The sequence below is a fragment of the Malania oleifera genome, chromosome 6 (assembly GCF_029873635.1).
Source record: "Malania oleifera isolate guangnan ecotype guangnan chromosome 6, ASM2987363v1, whole genome shotgun sequence".
In the NCBI taxonomy this organism is placed as follows: Eukaryota; Viridiplantae; Streptophyta; class Magnoliopsida; order Santalales; family Ximeniaceae; genus Malania; species Malania oleifera.
This window is the reverse complement of record NC_080422.1, coordinates 109,566,353-109,578,695: the sequence shown is the minus strand read 5'-3', so window position 1 is coordinate 109,578,695 and position 12,343 is coordinate 109,566,353.

The following is a 12,343-nucleotide window of genomic DNA, read 5'->3' as shown; positions in this document are numbered from 1 at the left end:
TAGTTAATTTTTTTTTGATACAAAATTGTATTAAATTCCGGAATGCGGACACGACTTCCGTTCATCAGTTGGACATTCGGCCAACCCAACCCCTAGGACACATCTTCATTACCATCCACGATCCCCACTGATTCACAGAACGAACTCTCACCATCCACGGTTCCCGTTGGCTCACAGAGTAAATTCTCACCATCCATAGGTACCGTTGGATCCGTGAGTGTATCTACCTAGAATTGAACCCCCGTACTCCTTCTTACGTGCTGATGTCTTTCCACTGTGTCATGCCCATGGGGGCGGTTAGCTAATTTCTCATCTTTACGACATTTGTATAAAATAAGTAAACAAATAAACAGTTTTGGCACTATTTACTAGTGAAAATGGTTTTATTTTTCACTTCTAGCTTTCCAAATATTAACAAAAATGCCACGTTTTCTAATTTTCCAAATTTATATGAAAAATTCAAAAAACATTTTTCTTTATTTTTCTAAATTTCCAGCCCTTCTTTCCATATGTAAGCATGGGATTCGAATCTTGGAATTAAATTGTTGTGGATTATGCATAGAATTTTTTCTAAATCCACAAAAATCTAAATGCAAACCCAAAAATTCATAATTCCATATATTATTTTATATAAATTTTGGAAAATTGAAAAACAAGTTAACTTTTTTGTGACTATTTTGAGACATAAATATATATATTTAAAATTTAAATAAATTATTTATTTTCTATCTTTTTAATACAAATTTTGAAAATTTTTTAAAAATTACAATCTTTTATAAAACTTGCTAGAGTTAGAGAAAGAAAATGCAAAGATTTAGGTTTCGTAAAATGTATAAAGACGAGAATGATAATGTCATAATTAGAGAAGAAAGCATTAAAAAAATGTGACAACGATACTTTGATAAGTTGTTCAATGAAAATCAAAATGAAAGATTGAACTTGGAAGTGACAAATGAAGAGAATATTAAAAATAGAAGATTTATTTGTATAATTAGAGTCCTTGAAGTTAATATGACATTAAAAAAGATGAAAAGTGGGAAATCTATAGGATCTGATAAATAACAATTGATGTTTGGAAATGTTTAGGAGATAAAAGAATTATTTGGTTAACTAATCTATTCAATAATATTATAAAAACCAAGAAATATCATAAGAATGGAGGAAAAGTACGTTAATACCTTTGTATTAAGACAAAGGCGGCATTCCAAATTGTAATAACTATCGTGGAATTAAGATTATGAGTCATGCGATAAAATCATGGGAAAGGGTAATTGAACATACAATAAGATTAGAAACGAAGATTTCAAAAAAATCAATTTGGTTTTATGTTTCGGAGATCAACTACCTTGAGTCCTTATTTTTTACTTTAGAAAATATTCAAGATGAGATCCCTAGGTGTATGTTGTTTTTAAATGATATCATGTTCATTGGTGATAGTAGGAGCAGAGTGAAATTTAAGTTAAAACTTTGGAGAGCCACATTACAATCTAAAAGGTTTAGGATAAGTATGGATAAGATTGAATATATGAAATGTAATTTCAGTAATGTAAGGAGTAGCAACAAAGAGAAGATTAAACAAGATAATCAAGATATTAATAGCACTAATAGATTTAAATATCTTGGATGTATTGTGGAAAGTGAAGGGGAAATTGAAGAAGATATAGTACATAGAATTAAGACGGATTGGATAAAATGGAAGAGTGCATTAGACGTGTTGTGGGATCGTCGAATACCATTAAAATTAAAAGATTTATAAAATGTGTAAGAACCCGAACTGTGATGTATGGGTTTATTTTGTGAAAGAGGGGTACAAGTGGAAATTGAACAGACTTCATCGATGAGGTCATAATTCGTCGACGAAGCTAGTGAAGAACTCGTCGACCAAATTCAGAGGCTCGTTGACGAGTAAATGCCGAGGGGTTCAGGAAAATTTAAATATCAGGGTTCGTCAATGAAGTCACTACCTCGTCGACGAAATCCTTGAAGACTTCGTCGACGAAGACACCAATTCATCGATGAAGCCTCTCGGGTCAAAGGCTTATAAAAGATATTTTTGGGTTTCTTCATTGCTAAGTTTTGGAAATCCTCTCTCTCTAGATTTTGAAACTCTCTCTCTCTCTCTAGCTTTCTTCCCCGTACGTCGTCTGATTCGCAAATCCAAAGTTATAGTAAGGATCAGTGCAAGATTCTCTACGTTTCTAGTGGATCGGAATTTTGTTTCGGAGGATTTCGAGTTTCGAGCTAAAATCAAGGTAAGGTTCAGTTTTCATTTTTGATTCGGTATATGTGTAGTAGTACGGATTGTAAGTATGTATTGTACTGTGGTTTGTAGATTTTGGAGTCTCGGTTCGTAGTTTTGAAGACCATAGAGTTCGTAGTTGTATTTCAGGTTAAGGTAAAAGGATTCAGTTTATATCAGTCCATTTTTGAAATCAGGATCGGTAAGCTTATAGGCTACGATCATATGTGTGTTTTGGCTACTTATTTGGGGAAATCTATTAGGTAAAAATGCGGGATTTTTGGGTTACAGTTTTTGGGAAAAATTAGAGATTTCGGGTATCATCTCTACTTTGTTTGGAAAAATGTTGGTTATGCTAAAATTGTATTATTGAGGTGACCGTAATATTTGCATAAACTGTATACTTGAAATTGTAAATGATATGATTTGCCGTAAACCAAATAAGTGTGGTATGTATGGATGTATGTATTTGTTCTAGGTATTTGTAAAACAGCTATGTGACGGCTAATTACCGTACGCTGAAATGTATAGGAACGTGAGTTCCAAAATGATTTTAGGGATTTGTAAAACAGCCAGGTATCGGGTAGTTACTGTGGCGAGAGTGGCCGGCTCTATATCCGGGGTGTGAAATATCACCAGTATGTTTCGGCTAGTCACCGAAGGTGTGTTCTACATCGTATGTGGCAATGGATTCACAGTGGGCCTAGGTCGTCACAGCGTAGTTTTGCATGTGGCAATGTAATCGAGGTGAGACTGGGTGACCTTGTGTAGTTGCATATGTAGCAATGGATTCACTATTGGGCCTGAGTCGTAGATCTTCGTAGTTGCATGTGTAGTAATGTAATCGTTGTGAAACTAGGTGACCTTGTGTAGTTGCGTATGTAGCAATGGATTCACTATTGGGCCTTGATCGTTGCAGCGTAGTTGCATATGTGGCAATGTAATCACAGTGAGATGAGGTGACCTTGTGTAGTTGCGAACTAGTGTGACGACACTGACCATATGTGTATATGTACGTATGTATTTAGGTATTGTATGAACTGGAATGGTTTTTGTGAAAATACTGGAACTGTATGGAATTGTATTGAAACTGTATGAATTGTTTCAGCTGTATCGTATGTATAGTGTTATGAAGTATGTAAAATGACATTGGTATGCCACACACTGATATAACATGTTTTATCGTATGTATAGTGTTATGAAGTATGTAAAATGACACTGGTATGCCACACACTGATATAACATGTTTTCTCCCTTACTGAGATGTGTCTTACCCCGAATATATATAAATGTTTTTTCAGGTCCTTCAGGTAGCCGCAACTAGCATCCTAGCGTCTGGAAGCGAGGGGTGTGGTTTAGCTATTGCTAGTACCTATTAGGTACGAGTTTTGGTATCCAGGTTGTCGGGATGGTTTTTGTAGACACCTGGGGTATGTTTTGTACATGGGAAGGTATATCCTAACTTGTATAGACTCTGGTATGATACTGGTTATGTATAAAAGACCATATTTCGCTGCGTATTTTGGTGAGTATGGATTTTGTGTGTATGTATATAGGGCATCCGCTCACCCCACGGGGTCGGACCCTCTTTTTATGTCGTATCATGTATGTTTTAATTGATACAGAGACAGGTTAGGTTACTTTATTCACACCTGGGACCCATATGCGGGTTCGGGGCGTGACAAAATGACTGTAAGGTCAACTATGTTTTATGGTTCAGAAAGTCGGGCAACTAAGCAACAACACATACAAAGAATGAAAGTCACTGAGATGCGAATGCTGAGGTGGATGAGTAGTTTAAGATTAAAAGATAAAGCAAAAAAATAAACAAATGCGCAAAAATTTAGGCATAGCGCCGCAGACATAGTAAAACACATGTGATAAGAGAGTGAGTTGCTTATGGTGTCAGACATGAAAAGGGTTAGAGGTAGGCCTAAAATTAATTGGAATGAGGTAGCGAAGAAGGATTTAATAGCCTTTAATCTAATAGAAAAAAATACTCTGAATGGGGTAAATTAAAGAAAAATGATTCATTTAACCGACCCACTTAGTGGGCTTAAAGCTTCTTATTGTTATTGTTTTTACAATCTTTTACAAAACTAAAAGTAAAACAGAAAATATTTTCCAAAACTAGACAAGGCAAACACAACTCTGTTCCCAATTCAATTCCAAGTAAAATTGATATAAAGGGGTCTTCTGTGCGCTCACCTGTTTGGGAAGCAGAAAAAACAATATCACAAATCTAACTAAAATCAAATGCTGAAAACAAAATAACAATTATAGTTGTTCACACATACCCAGTTGAAAAAACCTCGATCTCGATTTGAAGCAAACAATTTGTGGGCTATCGCGAAAACTTTCAGGACAACGTTATCAACCCTTTTCGTTCTCGATTCGGAATATTCAACTTCATTCGCAATCTGATCATTGGAAGAGCTCCACTCTCGATTTTCACGTTTTTTATGTTACATTTTCAGTAGCTTCCGCCAAAAGCAATGTAATTTTCTCAGGAAAATTCCAATAGGAATGCCGCCTTTGACAACTAGTGGCAGTGCAGAGAGATTTTCTCAGGAAAATTCCGATAGGAATGCCCCCTTCGGCAACTAGTGGCCGCGCAGAGAGATTTTCTCAGGAAAATTCCAATAGGGCTTCAATTCTCCTTTTTGTTTTTATTGTGACAAATTATTGTCTTAACATTTTTTAATATTCAGAAATTATTTTTAGATTAAATTACTTATTTTATGTATAATTTTTAATTAAATGACCATGTGACCTTAGAAAACAGAACTGAAATAAAAATGTCTACAAATTTCTAAAATTATGAAAAATGATAAAATTAATTCAATTTTTTTTTTATTGGTTTTCAATTAGCATGTCCGATGGGTTACTCTTGGAGCACATAAAAAGTGAATTTTAAAATACCATAATTTAGTAAAATATTTTAATTAATTTCTATTCTTATTATATAATATTTTGAATTTTATTTATTTACACTTTTCATATTTAATTATATTTTCAAAATATTTATTTGATTCTAAGAAAAAATAAACATTAGTTTAGCTAAGTTGTAAATTATTTTAATTTTACATTTTTTTTACCAAACAAGTCATTAGTTTTAAGTTTTTAATTTTTAATTTTTTAGGTTTAATTTTAATTTTAATTTTTTTTAATAATATCTCTTTAATTCTCATTCTTCCTAGTGGATTCATGTATGATATTTTAGTTGAATTCTTACAAAAAAAAATAATACTAAATTTAATTGTGCCCTTGAAAAATAAATGAACTCACTTTATAAGTTATCTTTCTACATGATATATGATATGACATTTGATTGGTACTCAAATTTTTTTTCAAACTCTTAGAAGCATATGATTTAGGTTATTGAGGAATATATTTGGTGCAATGGCTAATTAAAAATATCATTATCACAAGGTAATGATAGTCATTTCATCTCTACATATATATATATATATATATATATATATATATAAAATTCAAGGGACTTCAGTCATTATCGCGCCATTTGAACACTATGATGTGACACCAAACTTGGGGGGTGAAAGCAACCCACCCGTTTGGCGCATCCCTGATAATTTAGCGAGTTAAACTCTCAAGAGAGAATCAAACTTGTGACCTTGCGGTTACCAAAGTTACATGTCAACTTATGTAAATTAACATGTTGTTTGTATGTATATTATCTGAATTGTAGTTTGTTTATAAGGGGTATAAGTGAGCCAAACCTACTTGATAGTTACTCGGACTTGACTCAACTTGATTCTACTTGAGTTCAAGTCAAGTTCGAATTGTTCAAGTATTTTAGCGAGTCGAGTTCAAGTTAGTTACTCAAGTCAAGTTTCAAGCCTAATTGAGTTTTTAAATTTTAGTATTTTTATATTATATAAGTCATATAATATATATTTTATAAATATATCCAATATTATATGGACATTGTATATTTATACATGTATTTAGTATTTATTTATAATCTAGTCGAGCTCGGATTTTAAGAACTTCTAGTAAAATCGAGTTTGAGTTTAACCATGTTTAGATTGATCGAGTTTGAGTCAAATTTTGAACCTAACATTTTCAAACAGAATCAAGTTGAGTTCGTATATTTTACTGTATCAACTCAACTAAACTCAAATTCACCTGTACGTAATGTTCATGAAACTATCAAGAAAATAACTTTTTAATACCTACAAAGATCATATCCCCCACTTAACAAGTATTCTAACTAGCTTTTGTTCATTTTTTTATAATAATTTTTTGCTTACAGTTAATAGTTGAAGATTTTAGTAATTAACATGATCATGTGTTGAATTATTAAACATAATTTCTTTTATCGAATCCTATAAATCGAACTCAATCTAATATTATAGCAAGTTTCAAATACAATACAATGTATTTAGGTAAATTGCTATATAAATAAAGAAAGGGTAATTGTTTTGTTGAGATTATATTGGCGTCATGTATTTTATTCAAATTTTTTGGTTGAAAATTTAGTCATGGTTGCAAGCAATGAAGTATGATGGATACTAGAATCTATACTCCTAAATTCAGAGTATCTAGGTAGAATTTTAAATAGGGATATATTTGAACCGAGTTGAGTCTATACAGTAAAATACTCGAGCTCAACTCATCTCGAAAATGTTAAGCTTAAATCTCATTCGAACTCAATCGATTTCACAATTATTGAACTTGAATTTGACTCAACTACAAATTCATAACACTCGAGTTTAGCTTGATTAAACTTGACTTGATTATAAATTAATATTAGATACATACATACATACATACATATATATATATATATATATATATATATATATAACGTACATATAAAATTAAATATAATTATGAAATATATATTTTATGACATATATAGTATACAAATAATAAAATTCAAAAGTTCAATTAGATTCGAAACTCAACTAAACTAATATTACTAAATTCAAACTTGACTTGTTAAAATACTTGAATAGTTCGAACTTCGAACTCAACTCAAACTTGAGTCAAATTGAGTTGAGTTAGGGGAAGAGTCGAATTTGAGTACCTCGTGAGTGAGCTTGACTAACTTGCACCCCTAATTTTAAGGGCAATATATATTCATGTATTTATAAGAGATTTATGTATCTTTTTTTATTTTTAGATTCGAAAGTTTGGTGGTTTTATAGATTTAATTTATTGATATGCCTTAGACTTAATCCTTTTGCATAGATAAAATAAGTATTTTATTTAAGTAGGAATATTTTTGAACCGAGACGAGTCGATATAGTAAAATACTCAAGCTCAACTTATCTCGAAAATGTTAAGCTTGAAACTCGCTCGAACTCGATCAAGTTCATAATTATTAGACATGAACTCAACTTGACTATAAGTTCATAAAACACGAGTTTGACTTGATTAAACTTGACTTGATTATAAATTAATATTAGATACATAATTTACATATAATATTAAATAAAATTTTAAAATATATGTGTAGAAACCGGAAACTGAAAATTAAAATAAAATAAATATAAAAGAGTGAAATAAAGGAAAACAAAAGAAAAAGAAAGAAATTGGTTTGGCAGGACCCAAATCGTCGACGGTTTTCTAGAGCTTAAGAAAACCGTCACCGGTTTCAGTCAATTGGGAGAGTCAACTGTCAAACCGTCGACGGTTTTCCTACGAGTATGCTTACTTAAGGGCTAACCAAGGCATATTCTTTCATCTCTTTTAGGGTTTTTGGGACTCTGTCTCTCTCCTCTCTCTCTCTCTCTCTCTCTCTCTCTCTCTCTCTCTCTCTCTCTCTCTCCCATAAGCTCACTCGGAGCCCGTGCTCGGTCTTCGATCACTCTCCTCCTCTTTCTTGGCTCACCGGTTTGTTTTTGGTGGCGGATCGAAAAGTTAGGGTTTTCCGTTTTTCGAACGAAATTGGTTTCTTTTTCAGGAACCAGTAAGGGAATTAACTTAAGTCAGATTTTTATTAAGTTTGAACCGATTAAACTATTTTATATATAAGTATACTATGATTTCAAAGGTTGTTTCGAAAACCAACCGTTCAAAAAAGGATTTTTCAAATATAGGATATATGATACAGTATTTTGCATAAAATGAACGGTGAAAAGTTTGCTTATTAACTAAATATACTGTGAGGTACTATGTAGTGACTCGAAGAATAATATTATTTTAATAATAGAAGGAGGAAAATGGAAATAGGAACAGAAGGAGGCAGTAAACTTCGTCGATGAAATTGCATTTTGGGGATGATCATAATTTCAGGAAATTGCCAAGCTTCGTTGACAAACATAGGGTTTCGTCGATGAAGGTCTTCAGGATTTCGTCAACGAACACAGGGCTTCATCGACGAGAAAATACCGAGAGACGGTTCGGGTTGCTATGAATTTTGTCAACGAATACAGGGTTTCGTTGACGAATTTATTAAAGGATTCGTCAACGAAGTGACATGTCTCGTCGACGAATTTGACCCTATAAATAGTGAAAAATCGGGATTTTTATCATTTTCAGCACCGCTCTCTCTCCTCTCTCTCTCTCTCGCTCTCTCTCTCTCTCTCTCTCTCTCTCTCTCTCTTTTTCTCTACGTCCCTCTCTCATTTCTCTCTTCGTTTTAGGGCCTGTTTCTCGTCGGATCGAAGATCTGAGGCTACCACGACGCTTCTGGGAAAATTTGGTTTTGCTGTTGCCAGAGCTTTCATTGAAAAGTTGAGTTTGAATTTCATCCCAATCTAGTGTAAGGTCTTTTTTTCAGTTTTTTGCTTCCTGACAAGTGTAGAAAATTAGGCCAAGAAATATTGATGTTTTGTTATGAGATTTATGGGTTTTTTCAGGTGAAGAGTGGGAGAACCTTGCGGTTGGTGGCCCATTATCGTAGGATAATTTTAGCAGGAACAGTAGGGAAATATGCTAATGCTAGGTTTTTGTATGAATAGAAACACACAGACCAGGTTTTCCGTATGAAATTATAAATGTTCCACCTAAGTATTGTGTCCAGCAAGATTATCTAGTTTTACCAAACGTGATTAATATGTTTTAAAATTACTGTGTGGCTTGAGAATCTGTAAATAGATAGAACAATGGTTTTATAGTATTTCCCAGATATTGTTTTTTACAGATATTATAGATAGTGAATGGAGTTTACGCAATTACAGAAATACCATGATTATTGTTTTTACAGTACCATACAATTCATATTCATAGTTATTAACAGAAACACATTGATATAGAGTATAGTGTTTTCCAAGCATATGGTTATACAGTTTTTATGAAGCAGGTAAACAGATAGTTTATACGAGAGATGTGATTAATAGTACAGATCCTGTTGGACATACAGTTTTTACACGAGCCCAGTACCAGTAACTACCATACAGTTTATAGAGTGCAACCACCTATTCAAATAATCTGTATAAAGGTCGATTGGCATAGAGCCCAGGAGTGGACAGACTCCCCATCATTTGGGGTTGAGGAGGGTGATCATACCTGGAGTATGTGAATTAGTTCGGTTGCCAGCCAGGGTAATCCCTCCTCGAGCCCACAACCCTGTCATGAGGGGTTAAATCATAACACACAGTTTTATCCACGGAAAGTTTTACAGTTATTATTATGTTATACAACTTATATAAACAAAATATAACATATATTAGCAGTATTTTTGAATAGAACCTTAAAGTAAGAAATGTTAAGCAACAGGTACAAGATGGAAACTATATTTCTAGTATTGTGCTTTACAGATTCAGTGATACATGATGATATGAAAACAGATTTGCATTATATTGTAACTCATTTGCCACACACTAGTAATAGCATATTTCGTCTTACTGAGCTATGGCTTATCCCAGTGTTGAATCATTTTTCAGGTGATCCAGGTGGGCGAGCAGACTAAGCTCGCAGATAGAGAGGTCACAGTACCACCTGTCAGAGAGAGAGTGAGTATATTTTTGGGAATATTTTTGTATACCCCTCACTGATTGAGGATATTAGGGAAACAGTGATATGTGTATATTTTGGAAAACATGTTAGCACTCTGGTATTGTATTGTGTATAGATGTATATGGATATGTGTATTTGAATTCCGCTTCTTGTTGCTTAGGTTAATGATTGGGTTTACTCACAGAATGGTATCAGAGCATGTTATATGTGGCAGTATAAAATATATATATATATATATATATATATGTAAATTAAGCAGGTCGTTTCATACTAGTTGGTTATTTATGGATTATGTTTAAATACTGAAATCGTGTGACAGGTGAATAATCGACATAGTTATTGTGTAACCAAATTTGGGGTATTGTTGTGAAAATACAGAACTGTTTGTGAAATATACTGGAACTGTCTTTGCAAATATTCGCCTTTGCTCTGCTGGCCCGCTGTCCTTGTTTTCTTTCCCGTCCCGCTCGGTTTTCTTTCCCTCTCGCGTGGGTCTGGTTTTCTCCCTGGCTAGTTCTATATGGAATGAGATTTATACTACAGTTTTAATGATTTAAATTGCATGATATGGTTTAAGAACCCTAAGGACCAGTTGTATTGTGAGAACGATACCGTTACTAAGGGTTTATATTAAGACCGTGTGCGCCCACACTGTACTGAGAGGTGTAGGGTGGTCTCCGCCATTTAGCCTGTGTAAGGAAGAAGTACCTTTCCTAGGGACCCGGGCCAAGAAGTGGTAAGGCTAGCGGACCTGCAACTTAGTTGTGGATGCTTGTAGACGTACTTGCAAATGGTTACTTTGACTGTGTCTGGGCTGATACCCTAGGGCATAAGTCCAGCCTTCAGACCACACAACTCGTACCATGGGGGAAGTAAATGGTGTTTGTCCCAAGGAGTCTCTTCTACACATATCTGTTTTGACTTATGTCAAGGTTTATTATTTATTGAACTTGTTTATACGAAGAGCAAATGCAGATTCTTCAACTGTACAATTTTTATGACAACGTAACTCTCCGCCTCGAGGGCTTGCTGAGAAAGGCGCGTTCCCTCCTTGATAAAGTATCATTTGTAGCTGTGATGACCCAAATATATTATATATGATTAAACACATAATAATAAAATAATAAAAATGGTCATTAAGTTAATTTAATACATAAGTGTTTTTCTTTAGGATCCTGATTTTCATGTTTGATGTCCTAAGGAAAGACCTTGTCAAGCGAGTGCTCAGAGACCATTGCGGCTCAGTCGCTCCCTAGAGTCGGCCTGGTTCCAAAATGGAATTTTTATAAGATACAGGATGCACTGTTTGTATACGTAAATCAGTATATCTAATTATTATATATATATATATATATATATATATCAAATAGAATTTTGACAGACAATTTGTCAGAATCACTAATAAGATAATAATAATATAGGTATCCTATGCGGGACCCACAGACTGTGTGGGGCTCACATGATTCCCCGCAGCCATATGGAGGTTTTACAACGATGCTCGAAACTGTTAGGCTCATAAAATTGTATGAGAAATTATTGGGTTCGTACTATCCATTGGGTCTCAAAGTTTTGTGGGGCCACAAAGACTACGTGGGTCCCCCAATGAGTTTTTTTTAAATTTAAATTTAATTCTTTATTCAAAATAAATAAATAAAATAAAATAAAATAATACTAACAGTAGTTTCCAATTAAATACCAATGATAATAATAATGATAATAATGATTAAGAAAAATAATAAAATAATAAAATAATTAGTTAGGTATGGATTAATTAATTAGGTAAGTAATTAATAAAATTTATTTAGTGGGAATGGTGGCAGCACTCCCAAATTGCCTCCACTCAGTTTCAAATTAATAACAATGATAATATAATGATAATAATGATTTAAGAAACTATAAAATAATAAAATAATTATTAGGTAATGAATTAATTAATTAGGTAAGTAATTAATTTAAAAAATTTTTTAGTGGGATGGTGGCAAGCCTCCAATAATATAGCCTCCCTCAACCCTACCTTGCCCAGTCGGTAATTTTTTTTTTAAAAAAAAGTATAATTTCACCATCCCCCATACTTTCATAAATTTCATTTTCTTCCCCAAAATTTTTTCTATAAAATAGGGAGCTCTCAACCTTGCATTTCACCACAATTTCCAAGGAAGATAAGGATTATGAGTG